The sequence below is a fragment of the Eulemur rufifrons genome, chromosome 28 (genome assembly GCF_041146395.1).
Source record: "Eulemur rufifrons isolate Redbay chromosome 28, OSU_ERuf_1, whole genome shotgun sequence".
NCBI lineage: Eukaryota > Metazoa > Chordata > Mammalia > Primates > Lemuridae > Eulemur > Eulemur rufifrons.
The window spans coordinates 25,091,975-25,107,333 of NC_091010.1; the positions used below are offsets into that span (position 1 = coordinate 25,091,975).

A 15,359-nucleotide genomic window follows, 5' to 3' on the forward strand; every position below is an offset into this window, starting at 1 on the left:
TTTCATCATGTCTGAGTCTTGGCAAAAATTTCTTCTAAATATAAGTCCTCATAGATAGATTACATTGGTCCCATGTAATCACCGAACTGTTGGACATATGACGGCTATTCATGCCAATTTTCATTTTAGAAGTTTCTATATAAGACAAAAATTTGTTCGTAAGCACAGAATTAGGAAATAAAAGAAATATTTTTTTTTTAGTCTTTAGATAGGCAATTTTTAAATTTCCATTCCTTTTCCTAAATCTAATCTAAACTAAACCTTTTGTACATAAAGCCCACAAATTGTATTTTGCATGTTGTGAAAGAAGCAATTAAAAATAATTAAGATGTACAAAGGGAAAAAAGAATGAAAACAATAAATAAGCCATCTAATAAAATAATATTGGTAAACTGGTTATGAAACATAACATTTTGTCAATAAAATACCTTTTAAAAAGTGTTCAGTTTTATATGAATATCAGTCTAGTAATGAATTCCCCGGTCAGTCAGTTATGTGTCTCCAAACTCTCAATAGCCATTCACATCAGTGCCTGTTAAACATATACTAATCATTTTGATAGGAAGATTGTCCCACCCCTATTCCCACAATCATTCAGGAACTTGTAAATACACAATTAATTTTTAAAAAATTATTTCTACAAAGACTAAGACATACACATTGTGATCAATCTGATCTCAGTGGGGCAGTCCATAGTATATGATGCAATGATGTACAAACATAGAAAGCAGAAGTATGTTATTGGAAAAGAAAATGGTCTAGCATCATTAACCCATGTACATTATGGCATTTATCATGTTCTCTTGGGATATTTGTTTAGGAGCTTATTGCTATGATTAAACTGTGGGTTCTTTTAAAACAAAGACAGTGGACTATTTATATTGACATTTCTTACACCTCACAAAACATCTAGTAATAGGAACTCTGTAAATATTCATTGAATGAATGAATGTATCGTTAATGAATGATATATTAAATGAATTTGTTAATGTAAGATGTGAATACATATAAGTACTCATTGAATGAAAAAACAATGACAGTTCACAATTACTATCATTTTTCAGGCAGAAAGAGAAAGAAAAAACAATCCTGGAAGAACTAAGGTTTATCTGTGGGTATCAGTGTTATATTTACTTCAGTAATATATAGTTGAAAAATGATAGTTTGCTTAACTCGCTAAGTATTACCTATAAAGGTTCTCCATTTAATAACAGTTGCTAATTAAGGATAGAGTGTAATAAATCATTAAAACATTATTGCATATGTATTACTACATACAGTATTATTTTATTCAAAATATATAAATGTTTTAAAAATTGAAAAATTATTCATAATGCCACTACCTATTGAAAAATATGATTAGGACTTTGGAAATTATATACTTTTTCTGAGAAACTTTATAATTATATATTATATAGTAAGTAAACAAATATATATGATTTTTAAATGAAGGTTCTATTTTAATAGATATATATCCTGATAGTTTTCTCTTAAAGTTATCTCATAAGCATCTTTTTATGAAACTTAATTATTGTATAAGTTTTTGAATTGGTTTGTAACATTCTATTAAATGAAGTTATTGTTTATGTACACCAACAGTTTACATTATAAAATAAATTTATTGTTGGTGTCATTTCAATAAGTAGCTGTGGTTTAAACTTTCTTATGACATGAATCTGTAAACTTATGTATATGCAGGAAGGCATCTTTGTTACTAGGAAAGGAATTTCTTTGGGAGTGATAATTTGGGGACTGTCATTTCCTGACCTAACTCTACCAATCCATTGCATAGTAGACGAAAGAATGGACTCATTTCTAAAAATGCTTAATATTAATAACTATTCCAGTGATTTGCTGTGAAGCCATGGCTGAATTGCTTATAGACATTTCTGTATCTGACATAAACTGGATTCATGTACAAAGTATTAATACACGTGATCAACTTTAGCTATCACATTCATGAAGATGCTCAAGTTGTAATTCAAGTGAAAACCTTTTTAATCATGCTCCTGAAATATTAATTCATGAGAATTTTACTCAGTAATTTCAATACTTTTTAAAATAAAGTTTAGTAAATTACATCATTAATTATTTATGATGATTACATCCTACTTATTAGGAAAAAAATTGGTTAAATATAACCAAAAGAGACTTTCAGTATTCTTCCTTTAATACCTGAATAAATTTGTTTATTCAATAAGACTTTGGGTCCAGTATATGTTTTCAGAGTTAAATTAGAAAATCAAATAACAGTATATAAATATATAGAGTATCAAGAAATAGAGAACTCAAGAGAAAAATTACTGATGTTGGTGAAATTGGGATCAAGTTCAGAGGTTACAGAATGGCTATGAGTGGGATCCATTAGAGACTTTTCTAGAGAGCTTTATGGCAGCTTCATGGAGAAACTTCATGGAAAGATAAATGATAAGCATAGACTCTTTAAAAATCTGCACTAATATAAAATATATTGAGTTCCTTGAAAACATGGTACCTATACATTTTAAGCTGTATTTTTTGCCCTTTATTTTTTATTAGTGTTTGTAATTTGCTGTCAAAATTACATTTAGTTTTGTTGGGATTTACATATTATAAAAACAATCATCACAGAATATTTTGTGAATGGCACTTATGTGGGAATGAGAAATCACACTTTGGGTTTGCTTTTAACCTCAAGGACTTCTTTGTCATATGTGTGGGGTAAATTTAAGATTTTAATTATAGGTTCCTTCAAACAGTTAAAAATGACACTGAGAAGAAGAATTTGTTTCATAAAGAGGGATCTGTTCTGTCAATTTCTGTACATTTGAGCAAAATAGAAATATAATTAAAAAAAATTATACTTAACTTTAAAATGAATTAATTTCCTAGGGAAGTCAACTTCCCTAAGGCATATATCCTGTGAAATAAAACTGTAAATAAGACCCAAGCTCTCCAGATCAGATAGAGTCCAAGTGGCTGATAGAGATGCCTAAATTAAGATAATAGGAACCCAATGGCCATGGCGAGTGAGAAAGGAGTGGTCATCTACCCCTTTGTTCCCAGACAGGGCAGCTCTCTGAACTTAAGACACTTCCTGTAACCAGAGCTGAGACAACTGGCTGGAAAACTCCTCCCACCAGCCACCTAAAAGGGGCACCCAACAGAGACATCTGGTTTGGGGCCTGGAAACTACTCCAGTTGGGACTCAGTTGTTTTCAACCAATTGGAATTGAACAAGTTTGCACCCTTCATTTGCATATGGACCTGACTGAGGGCTGGGATGGGAACTTTCCCTGTTTAAGGGAGACCCTCCCCCTCATTGTTCTCTGGAGAACTCTCTCTTTTTATACCTTCTTCCCAATCTGCAGATTATATTTTCGTAGAAAATCAAGCTCTCCATTTTTTTCCCCCCTCAGGAAAACTCATGGTCTTTTGTTAACAATCTAATAATAGTGTTGTCCCTTTTAATCGTTAGCCTTTCTTCTTCCATGTGTAGAGTTACTATATTTTAGAAGGTAATCAAAATAATTGAACTGTATACTTAATATTCTAAGGGAAAAAGAAAGAAAAAATAAGTAAAATTTACCAACTCATGAGCAACTCATTTGTTTTTGATTTTATCTGTACATTTTATGTGCTTTATTTCTAAAGGTTTCTACATCACTACACGTGTCATTTACCTCTAGGAGGCCATTTTAAGTGGTGCCCGGATTTGCATCTCTGTGCCCAAAAGTATGAATTTCATAACTTGACACCCAAGTTCTATATTTTGAACCATGAAAAAGAAATAGCATCCGATTGAATACTGTTTTTTACAAGAGTATCCAGCAACAGAGGCATTACACATTAGCATCCAGTGTGTGGGAATTGAATGGTTTTATTGCATAATACAGGAGAATTGCTCACTACTGTCTGTTCCTGCTGACAGCCCTGATGTTCAATCTGGTAAAATCCTCAAAGCATTTTTTTTTTTTTAACCCAGTGCTGTTATTAGATGTTAATAGGTTCTTGGTCTATGGGAAAGGAAGCCATGGGACAATTAACATGAAAAAACTCAGTGTTAAAGGAGTCAGTGGAAGAGAGTATGGTCTGAATAATAATAAGGTTTGTTTTACTTTTTCTGTTTGTTTATTTTGTCAAGATAAGAGCGGAATAAAATGCATTAACTTAGACTTTAGCTCCTACACCAGAATGGCTAAGTAGCTGAGACATTAAACTTCATTTGTTAATTTATTCTTCTATGGCCATCTTCCCTGATGATGTCTCTAGAATACTTTAGTTTCCCTCTAGCTATGATGGCTCCATACAGATCCAGAATGTTAGCATTACTAGAGCATTGTCCATGTAAGCTTTGCAGAATTAAAATTATCCTCCTAAAACTGCATAGATGATATCTCATGCTCAATTTAAATTAATGTGAAAACTTATAATGCATTCAGCTATACATTATAATTGTGTTAAAAGAAAAGAAAAAAACTTTAAAATGATTTAAAGAGGTTTATTCTAAGCCAAATATGAATGACCACAGCCCAGAGCTCCACAAACTCAAGAGTTCCTAAAAAAGTATGCCTGAGGTTGTAGGGTTACAGTTTGATTTTATACATTTTAGAGAGACAGGAATTGCAGGTAAAATCATAAATAAATACATGGAAACTATGTATTGATTTAGCCTGAGAAGGTGGGATATCTGCAAGCGGGAGCTTGCAGGTTGTAAGTGGGTTCAGAGATTCTTTATTTGTAATTCATTCAAGAAATAAAGATTTGTCTAAATGCTTCAAATCAGTAGAAAACAATGTTTTAAGATAAAGAAGTTTATTAATCGTAGAGCAAGCCACAATATACTGACTCAAAGTGATCTGTTAAGCAAATTGATGGCCTGCAGATTGAATTTTTTTCCGTTTCTTTTTCTTTTCTTTTCTTTCTTTCTTTCTTTTTTTTTTTTCTTTGAGACAGAGTTTCTCTGTCTCCAGAGCTAGAGTGCAGTAACATCATCATAGCTCACTGTAACCTCAAACTCCTGGGCTCAAGCAATTCTCCTGCCTTGGCCTCCCGAGTGGCTGGGAATACAGGTGCATGCCACTATGCCAGGCTAATTTTTCTATTGTTTTGTAGAGGCCAGGTATCACTCTTGCTCAGGCTGGTCTTGAACTTTTGGTCACAAGCAATCCTCCCATCTTGGTCTCCCAGAGTGTGAGGATTAAAGGCATGAGCCACTGAACTGGACTTGCAGGTGTGACTTAACCTTTGCCTTGCACAGCTTCAGGTCCTGTTTGCAATTAGTCTAAACTCTCAAAGGAAGGAGATATAACAAGGCTACCTCCCTTTCCTTCATGGCCCAGAACTCAGTTTTGAGGTTTTTCTGGGGTCCCCTTGGCCAAGAGGCAGTCCATTCAGTCAGTGGGGGTTGAGGGGGAGGAGGAGGTGCCTCAGGGTTTTATTTTTGGTTTACAATAGTATAAACAATCTTTTGCAACATTTCTATAAAATTTAGAAAATATTTTAAACCTTCAATTTCCCCTTCCCACCATACATTTGGAATAGCTGAATGATATAATTATAGAATCAGCATATCTTAAAGCCAGATTAGAGTTTAACATTGACAGAACTTAGCAAGTTAGACAAACCTTGATTTTGAGTTATGACCCAATTACTTTGTGAATTTTGGGAAGATACGTATCTGTTCAAAGCCTTGATTTATCTTCAACTATAAAAATGAAATGTAACAGACATGTATCTTGAAATTATTATAAGAATTAAAACTAATAATGCATATATATTGTCTACCACAATGCCTAGGAAACAACAGACACTCAAAAAGTATTTGTAAAAAACACAAAGAAACCAACTGACAACCAGAATATACTATTGTGTGAAGGAGAGAATAGTTGGGGGAAAGAATAGCACCAAAATTTTTCTTACTTACATTGTTAGAAAAATTGAAGTATGTTCAAAATTCCTGCCTAATTAATTGTAGATATCTGTAGATAATGTGTTATTGAATATATAGAATTAAACATTAGAGTTTTCTTCCAATTTTAGAAGCTAAACATTAGAGTGCTTATTAAGGGTCTAAATTGAACTTGATACTGAATGTAGAATGTTTGAATAATCTCCTTTGTTATTACTGTTGATGAACCAATATTGATACATTATTATTAACTAAACTCTGCAGTTTACACTCGGGTTCACTGTGTGTTGTAAATTTTATGGGTTTTGAAGAATTTATATTGGCATGAATTCACCACTATAGTGTCATACAGAATAGTTTTACTACCCTGAAAATCTCTTTTATACAATCCATTGTCTCGATGTTCCATAGTTTCTTTATCCATTCGCTCACTGAAGGACATTTTGGTTGCTTCTATTTTTTTTAGCAATTATAAATAAAACTTCTATAAATATTCATATACAGTTTTCATGTGAACATAGGTTTTAAATTCATGTGGGTAAATACCAAGGAGTGTGATTGTTGGATTGCATAGAAATAATAATTCTGCATTTCGTATGGAACCAGAGAAGACCCTGTATAGCAAAAGCAATCGTAAGCAAAAAGAACAAATTGGAAGGCATCAATTTACCAGACTTCAAGCTATACTACAAGGCTATAGTAACTAAAACAGCATGGTACTGGCACAAGAAGAGAGGCATAGACCAGTGGAACAGAACTGAGAACCTAGATATAAAACCATCCTCATATAGCTATCTAATCTTTGACAAAGCAGACAAAAACATACACTGGAGAAAAGAATCAATACTCAATAAATGGTGCTGGGAAAATTGAATAGCCACATGTACAAGACTGAAACAGGATCCACACCTGTCACCTCTCACAAAAATCAACTCATGATGGATAACAGACTTAAACCAAAAGCATGAAACTATAAAAATTCTAGAAGAAAATGTTGGAAAAACTCTTATAGACATTAGCCTAGGCAAAGAATTTCTAAATAAGACCCCAAAGGCAATCACAGCAACAACAAAAATAAATAAATGGGACATGATCAACTTAAAAAGCTTCTGCACAGCCAAGGAAATTATCACATGAGCAAACAGACAATCTACAGAATGGGAAAAAATATTCACATGTTACATATCCGATAAAGAGCTGATAACTAGAATCTATATAGAACTCAGGAAAATCAGCAAGAAAAAAAATCAAACAACCGCATTAAAAAGTGGGCAAAGGACATGAACAGAAACTTTGCAAAAGAAGACAGACTAATGGCCAACAAACACATGAAAAAATGCTCAACATCTCTAATCATCAAGGAAATGCAAATCAAAACCACAATGAGACATCATTTAACTCCAGTGAGAATGGATTTTGTCAAAAAGTCTGAAAACAACAAATGCTGCCATGGATGCATAGAAATAGGAACACTCATACACTGCTGGTGGGACTGCAAACTAGTACAACCCCTATGGAAAGTAATATGGAGGTACCTCAAAGAACTAAATGTAGAACTGCCATTTGATCCAGAAATGCCACTTCTGGGTATCTACTCAAAGGAAAAAAAAAGACATTCTATAAAAAAGACATCTGGATTTTCTGTTCTGTTCCACTGGTCTGTGTCTCGGCACTTGTGCCAGTACCAGGCTGTTTTTAGAACCACAGCCTTGTAGTAAAGTTTGAAGTCTGGCAAATTAATACCTCCCATTTTGTTTTTGTTGTTTAATATTGCTTTTGCTAAACGGGGTCTTCTCTGATTCCATACAAAGCGTAAAATTATTTTTTCTATGTCTGTGAAAAAAGATGTTGGTAGTTTAATAGGGATTGCATTGAATCTGTAGATAACTTTGGGCAGTATAGACATTTTAACAATGTTGATTCTACCAATCCATGAGCATGGTATGGTTTTCCACCTATTTACATGTTCTGCGATTTCCTTCCTCAGAGTTTCATAGTTCTCCCTATAGAGGTCCTTTACTTCCTTAGTTAGATATATTCCTAGATATTTTATTTTCTTTGTTGCTATTTTGAAGGGTATTGAGTCCTTAATTTGGTTCTCCGTTTGACTGTTATTGGCGTATATGAATGCCTCTGATTTGTGTGTATTGATTTTGTATCCTGAGACTTTGCTGAATTCATTAATCAATTCCAGGAGTCTCTTGGTTGAAATCTTGGGGTTTTCTAGATATAACATCATATCATCAGCAAAGAGTGAGAGTTTGATCTCTTCTGTCCCTATTTGGACTCCCTTGATTCTGCTTTCTTGCCTGATAGCTCTTGCAAGGACTTCCAATACTATGTTGAAAAGTAATGGGGACAGTGGGCAGCCTTGTCTGGTTCCAGTTCGAAGTGGGAATGCTTTCAGTTTTTCCCCATTCAGTATGATGTTGGCTGTGGGTTTGTCATATATGGCTTGTATCATTTTTAGATAGGCCCCGTCTATGCCTATTTTTTTGAGTGTTCTTATCATAAAAGGGTGTTGAATTTTGTCGAATGCTTTTTCTGCATCTATTGATAGTATCATATGGTCTTAGGGGTCTTCCTCATAAATTCTTTGCCTAGGCCAATGTCTGTAAGAGTCTTACCTACATTTTCTTCTAGAATTCTAATAGTTTCTGACCTAAGGTTTAAGTCTGTTAACCACCGTGATTTGATTTTTGTGAGGGGTGAGAGCTGTGTGTCCTGTTTTAGTCTTCTACATATGGATATCCAGTTTTCCCAGCACCATTTATTAAATAAGGAATCTTTTCCCCAGAGTATGTTTTTTTCTGCTTTGTCAAAGATTAGATGGCTATATGAGGATGGTTTTATAACACAGCAGCAACAAAAATAAATAAATGGGACCTGATCAAATTAAAAAGCTTCTGCACAGCCAAAGAAACAGTCACAAGAGTAAATAGACAACCTACAGAATGGGAAAAAATTTTCACATACTACACATCAGATAAAGGACTGATAACAAGAATCTATTTAGAACTCAGGAAAATTAGTAAGAAAAAATCGAACAACCCTATCAAAAAGTGGGCAAAGGACATGAATAGAAATTTTTCAAAAGAAGATATAAAAATGGCTAACAAACATATGAAAAAGTGTTCAACATCTCTAATCATCAGGGAAATGCAAATCAAAACCACAATGAGATATCACTTAACTCCAGTGAGAACGGCCTTTATCAAAAAGTCCCAAAACTATACATGTTGGCGTGGGTGTGGAGAGACAGGTACTCTCATACACTGCTGGTGGGACTGTAAACTAGTGCAGCCCCTGTGGAAAGCAATGTGGAGATACCTTAAACAGATTCAAGTAGACCTACCATTCGATCCAGCAATCCCATTACTGGGCATCTACCCAGAAGAACAAAAGTCATTCTATAAAAAAGACACCTGCACCCGAATGTTTATAGCAGCACAATTCACAATCGCAAAAATGTGGAAACAACCCAAATGCCCATCGATTCATGAATGGATTAGCAAAATGTGGTATATGTATACCATGGAATATTACTCAGCTATTAGAAATGATGGCGATATGGCATCTCTTTGGTTCTCCTGGAGTGAGCTGGAACCCATTCTATTAAGTGAAGTATCCCAAGAATGGAAAAACAAGCACCACATGTACTCACCAGCAAACTGGTTTCCCTGAGAGCACATTTGGGATTCACACCAATAGGGTATTGGACAGAGGTCAGGGCTGGGTGGAAGGGATGGGTGTATACCTACTTGATGAGTGCGATGCGCACTGCCTGGGGAATGGACACGTTTGAAGTTCTCTCGGGGGGGGGGGGGGATGGGGTGGGGGGAGGGGAGGAGTGCACACCTACATGATGAGAGTGATGTGCACTGTCTAGGAAATGGACACAACTAAAGCTCAGACTCGGGGGGATGGGGAGGCATGGGCAATGTATATAGCCTGATCTTTTGTACCCCCTTGATGAGCTGAAAAACAAACAAAATAAAAAGAAAAAAAAAAAAAAAAAAAAAAAAAAGACATCTGTACTCAAATGTTTATAGCAGCACAGTTCACAATTTCAAAGATGTGGAAACAACCCAGTGCCCATCACTACATGAGTGGATTAATAAAATGTGGTATATGTATACCATGGAGTTCTACTCAGCCATAAGAAAAAAGATGAACTACCTATTGTATTATCTTGGATGGAGCTGGAGCCCATTCTACTAAGTGAAGTGGCACAAGAATGGAAAAACAAGCACCACCTGTACTCAGTATTAAATTGGTATTACCTGATCAACACTTATGTGCACATGTAGTAGTAACATTCGTCAGGTGTCAGGCAAGTGGGAAGGGGAAAGAGAGGTGATGGGTATATTCAGACCTAATGGATGCGGTGTGCACTGTCTGGGGGATGCACAGGCTTGAAGCTCTGACTCGAGTGGGGCAAAGGCAATATATGTAACCTAAACATTTGTACCCCCATGATATGCTGAAATAAAATTTAAAAAATACATATAAAAAAATAAACTTCCTCCAAAAAAATAAAAAAAGAAAGAAAGAGTATGTTTGGTTTTGTACGAGACTGCCATTATGTCTTCCAAAGTGCCTGTACCATTTTGCATTCCCTCAAGCAAAAAATGAAGAGTCCCTGTTGCTCCACATTTTCACCAGCCTTTGATGTTGTCAATTTTTTAGATTTTAGTTATTCAAATAGGTGAAATTCCTTGATGATAAATGATATTGAGAAACTTTTCATATGCTTATTTGTAACATATATATTCTTGAATGAAGTGTCAGCTCAGGTATTTTACTCATTTTTCAAATGAGTTTTTTTCTTTTCTTATTATTGAGTTTTAAGAATTCTTTGTATATCTTGGATAGCAATCCTTTGTCAGATATGTGCTTTGCAAATATTTCTCAGTCTATAGATTGTCTTTTCATTCTTTAAATTTCATTCTTTTAACAGTGTCTTTTGCAGAGTAGCAGTTTTAAATTTTTATTAAGTCAAATGTATCAATGTTTTTCTTTTGTTAATTATGTTTTTGGTATTGTATTTAAAAAGTCATTGCCAAATTCAGGATCCCCTAGATTTCTTTCCTCTTTTATCTTACAGGAGCTTTATAGTTTTGTATTTTAAATGTAGGTCTATGATTCAACATATAATTTTTTTAACATATAATTTTTGCTTCATATTTTTCCCCTGGATAGAGCCATACTTGAAAAATTAGTAGCTTCCAAGTCAAAGCATACAGTCTGAGAATAATTTTCTAAATTTGAAAGCATGACTTTTACAGATTTAGAGTGAGCACGTGCCAAAAATTTATTATTGAGAGGCACTAAGATGATAAATCTTGTTTAAAGAAAATTGGATAAAAAAAAGAATGATTTGATAAAATTTTCTTATTTAGAAACAAAACTTGTTAATGCCCTACAGAGCAATAAAACTATAACCTTTAGGATTATCTTTACTACAAAAATCTTTCCTATTTCTACCATATAAAAGTTATTTAAATTACTATATGATAAGAATCACTTACATGGCTATCAGTTTTAAAAACAAAATGAGCATCAATTCCTACAGAGATGTAAAATATACTAATCAATAGTAATGGCAAGCAGAACAAAGATACACACTCCTGGAGAATCAGATATTTGCCAAGTGGGCCTGGTTTGCAATGTCTGTCCAGTAGGACACTGAAAGCACAAGCAGTAGTCTATATTGCCTTTTTCAAACTTTTGACAAATTTCTGAACAACTTCACAGTAGAAATTGTTATAAGAGCCTACTTAAGATATACCGAAAGAAATATAAAGGTTTCAATGACTTGCTGTGGGCATGTGTGTGTGTTTTCTATGGAATTGTGCAGAGTTTCTATAAGTATAATTGATAACTAGTTTGGGAATAGCAATCTTAGACTTTATTTTTCTTTTGATTATTATCAGAGGTAAGTCAGGTGAGTTCAAGCTGTCTAAAAGCTCTAGAAAGAATAAGCAGCTTGTGGTGCAGAGAAACTGAGCAAAATTTTGAAATAAAGTTGAATAAAATTTTATTAAAATTATAAAATGATTATAATTTTGACTATTGTATTTTAGGAAGAATAACAGACAATGAAATAAAAAGTGTTTTTCCCCCCCTGGTTACTAGATTGTAAACCCTTTGCAGACAGGGACTGTGCTTTATTTATCTTTTATATAATCTACATTTTGTAATATATAGTAAGACTTCTGGGAGAGAAGACAGAGGAAAGCATTTAGGATACACAAAAGGGGGTGAGGAATTTTACATTTAGCTATATGCATACTCTTTATTCTCAAAGAGTACTTGCTTAAATCTTTCTGTGGGATATTAGTTAATTTGAAAACCAATCATCATGATCAAATTCTAGCCAACAAATTTTGACCACCTTTAAGTAGATCCATAAACTACAATTAACTGAGATACTAATGCACTCCACTTGCTTTTTAGTTTCACGTATTTTTGGTAAAGAGGAAAGAAAAATTACGGTTTTTGTTTGTTGAACATTTGTGCAGTTGCCTATGTAATGGGCTTTAAATTTACAGGTGATTACACCTGTAAATTACACCTATGGAGCCAGGTGTCCAAAAATGGAAACTTGTTTTCTTATAATTAAATTTAGCTTAACTCTCTGAGCTCACATACACTGGGTAGCTAATCTTAATCTTACCAATTTAGGAAATTCAATATATTTTGGATTATAATTCAGTTTCTTTAGAAAATAATAGTTAATATCCTTTCCTCTCTTATTCTGCCCTTCTCCTTGGAGTCTTTGTTTTACATATCCAGATTATCAAGGGAGGAAATCGTTGATGGAGTATTATTCCTTGCTTGATGGATTATAGCATAAATTCTCTTCCCCTTCAGACTTTGCCATTGATATATTTAAAGTCCACCTTCAGGAATTAAAAGCAAAAACACATACCTTACAATAAAATCTGGCTTTTACAAATAAAATGTGCTTCTACTTTCAGTCTATTCTGTGGGTTATAGATGTATAAAATTCTACTTTGGAGGTCAAATATCAACACATTAACTGAGATTTTGTCTCCTATTACACTGTCCCTGGGGCAATAGATTTGGCCTTCAAATTCTGGCTTTAATTGTGGAAAACTGAAGAATTAAGAAAAATTATACTTTTTGAGAAAAGGCATTTCAAAATCTTATTGTGCAAAAGTTACTGCAGTGATTAAAGGTGAGTTAGAGAAGTTTGCAACAAATGAAATGCCTTTTCATCCAAGATCAGTTCCTTTATTGTCTTGTGTACTATTATTTTCCAACATAATAGAAATCACCCTTTACATCTCAGGATGGCTATCAAATGATTGATAGAAATTACTAGTAATTCACCAATTCTCTGCTCTTCAATGAATACATTTCAGCATTTGCCACTAGCATGACAACATTCCACCACTCACCTCAAGTCAAATGTTAAGCTGATACTCTAAAGCTGTTAAATCTTCTCTATGTGTCAATAATTCAAAGCATATGGTTTTCTGTAATAATATATTCTCTTTCTTTCAAATCTCACTTTTAAAATGAGGTAATTGCTGAATTCAAGAACGTCTACAGTTGATAAATTAACTGGAGGAGAGTTTCTAATGAGTAAACCCATTCCATCAGTGAAGTCTAGGAGATACAACAGGAAGTTCTATACAAAGTACTTGGTATTTTTTTTTTTCTTTCCTGGAAGTTCAAGGGCTGTACAGATGGTGTGAAAACTCAAGCAGTTCGTGAAGAAGATCTTTTAGCTACTTAAATTTACCTGAAATATGAATAACAAAGAAATAACCATTTTTAAGAAATTAATGTTTAGTTATTGTGCATATGTGGGAGGTACCCAACATTTGACTTTCTTTTTCTGGCATTCTATGTTTAGTTTCATGAAAATAGTTGTTGCTAACATTCTGTGAAACATTCAGGGTAATGAGAAAGCGTCACAATAATGGAACATTTGCAAATTTTTCTAAGACTTTTATGCCATATTTAATTTTAGAAACTCCACAGATTATTTAGGCATCAACTCCGATATCCTTACTACAGTGGCCTCAGATTAAGTCTGGTTAGTGTTACGGTCTGAGACTCGAGAAATGACCACCTAAAGACTGAATTGAGCCAAATCAGGAGTCCTTATTGGCTGGCCAGCGACTACTCTCTGCACCGCCAAAGGCGGCACAGAAAGCAGCAGTGAGCCTTTGAAACAGAAAGTTTTTATATCGTAAGTTTGTGGGTGGAAAATTACTAAGATACAGCAAGCACGTGTACAAAAAGCCTTGAGTAAGCATTATATCATTTTCTTATCTTTGGTATAGCAGGATCTGGGCAGTTTGGGCTCTGGGCCATATCTTGTTCACTCAAAATATGAGCGTCATAATAGCTTCACACAAAACATGGGGGCTGTAATCATCTTACGCAGAACATGGGTGTTGTAGTCACTTAGGAATTTCTGTGTTGGCGGTAGCAAGCAGGAGCAAGGTTTTACAGAAGCAGAATGGCAGATTAATGATTTTTTGGCGCAAAACTCAAACTGTAACAGTTAGATGCTTCCTGCCACTTATTTCACTTGTTGCTTCATATTATATATGTTCATTTAGGACTTTTATTTCCATATCAGACTTTACCTCTTTAATTCTTCAACAAGATTAACACCGTGGCTTCTGACAGCATTATTTAATTGCAAAGAATAACCATACAACCTTGTGTAAAGCCAAACAAAAAAGAACCAGAAAAATCCCAACTATATTTTTATTCCCTGCTTTAAATAATAAAATAAATTGGTGGGCATATATATCATTGTTCTATAGAAGAGATGAACACTCAGTACGCTGCTAGTGAATTTTTTTGTGTATTTTCTCCTGTGAAAAATTCACTAGGAAACAAAAGTTTGTGGCAGCTATGGTTTCATCTTTAATTAAACAGAAATTACAGAGTTTATTATATAATTAATCTTCTAAGAATGAACATTGGTTTTTTTCCCCTAAACGTTTTTTCACTTGTATAGGACTGAGTAAAAATAGTTCTGCAATCTAAAATTAAGCACCTTTAGTGAATATAGATTGCATGTTCATTGTATACATATACATTGTGTTTATTTCCAAAAAACACTTATCAATGTACTTGGAAAATGATAGTTTTTTTAATGTGTCATTAAAGTACACCTCTGTGGACTTTTAAAAAACAGATGCTCTTTGTGCCTTCTACACTCAAACCTGTACTTCCATTCTGGGGGAAATATGATGGTGTTGATACACAGGTGCTTTCTGTTGAGATGAGACCATGCCTGGATCTTTCATAGTCCTTAATGATACATCCATAACTGAATGCTACAAATTAGGTTAAAACCCGAGTGAATTGGCTGGGCACAGTGGCTAACGCCTATAATCCTAGCACTCTGGGAGGCCAAGGCAGGAGGATCGCTTGAGGTCAGGAGTTTGAGACCAGCCTGAGCAAGAACGAGACT

General features: G+C 34.1%; 1 protein-coding gene across 1 annotated transcript in view; it reads left to right on the forward strand.

The window, feature by feature from the left end:
- Nucleotides 1-15,359, forward strand: part of CTNNA3 (catenin alpha 3) — a 1,434,719-nt gene that overhangs the window by 1,047,469 nt on the left and 371,891 nt on the right. The gene's annotated exons all lie outside the window — the stretch shown is intronic.